The sequence below is a fragment of the Eulemur rufifrons genome, chromosome 7, assembly GCF_041146395.1.
Source record: "Eulemur rufifrons isolate Redbay chromosome 7, OSU_ERuf_1, whole genome shotgun sequence".
In the NCBI taxonomy this organism is placed as follows: Eukaryota; Metazoa; Chordata; class Mammalia; order Primates; family Lemuridae; genus Eulemur; species Eulemur rufifrons.
Window position 1 is genome coordinate 210,236,260 of NC_090989.1, and position 1,400 is coordinate 210,237,659.

Genomic DNA, 1,400 nt, shown 5'->3' on the forward strand with positions numbered 1-1,400 from the left:
GTGTAAATGCTGATTAAGACCGCTGCATCTATTAGCTGGCAATTATCAAAATTAGGATTCTATCCTCCCATAGAGACTGGGAATCAGAGACCCTCTCCTGACGATAACGTTCTAAAGGAATGGCTTTCAGGTCCTGGAGAAAGACACTCCTGAGCTGGAGGAGATACATATACATCCCAAAGGGAGAGAGGAAGGATGCACACTTGTAAGCCGTTTTTAGTAAATGCTCTAAGAAGGGGTGGTCGGGGGCCTATGACCAAGTGTGGGCTGGAACAAGCATTGAATTCTTCTAGCAGCCTTCGGCTTTCTCAGGCAGGCACTTGAAGGGGAGCTAAGGTCACCTAGAGACGTGGCCTTGAATGGTTAGAAACCAGATTGGTGTTTAAGTGTTTTAATGTGGTGGCTGAAATCATTTGTGCTGAGAGTCTGTAGTTTTTATAGGCCAAGGTTAAAGATGAGGGCTCAGGGGAGCCTGGCTGGAGTTTGGTCGAGGAGAGAGTGTCAGTTTACCACATTAACTTTCACTCTGCCATTTAATCTCCTTATCTGTGATTATATCTCCTTTCTCTTCTTTAACGGGGGCTTACTTTCTACCTTATCTCTTTTACCCATCTTCGTCCCACTCATCAAGATTTATGTTTTGGCTCAGAAAAAAAAATGAAACTGAAATAAAGAGCTGGCCATTGCAACAGAAGTTAAAGAAAGAAGGTAGAAAAACAAAAACCACAGCAGTAGGCACAGAAGACGGTTTATAGTCTGTGCTGCATGTCTGCCCTCCCTGTTTTTTCTTCAAATTATTTTTAAAATGTGATTTTTAAGATAATGAAAAGTTACTTTGATGGCAGAGAGTATAAGAACTAAAACTTGTTCATTTAAAGAGTATAAAGAAGAATTTACTTACAAGAAAGAATAGAGGGAAGCAAACAAATTAATAAGTTTCAATGAAATGTGCTTAATACTTAAGAAATGTCCAGTCTAGAGCCATCAATAATTAAATTGTTCTTATCTTGAGTTAAAAGGACAGCAAAGCATTTTTAAAGCAATCTATCTATTGGCCACAACAAAGAGGATTGAGGTTAAATTTACCCGTCTCAGAATTAAATTTCTAATCTGTAAAGTATGAGTTAACCGTATAGTAAAATGAAACAGAGTAACACAAATTTCTTCTGTGTGACAGTGAAGGTCACAGAAGACAGAAGGCCAAATTCAACAATGAACATGGCGTTAGATTTAGTCTGTTCCAAACCAGAGCACGGCTCTTGGGGCAGTAACTTGCATATAATCATTATTTAAATGTTTGCTGATAATAATGATAATTAAATAAAAGCTTATATTCCCTAATAAAAATGTTAGTTTGAGAATAGAGTTTAAAAAGCACTCCTTTGGACAGCACGATGCAG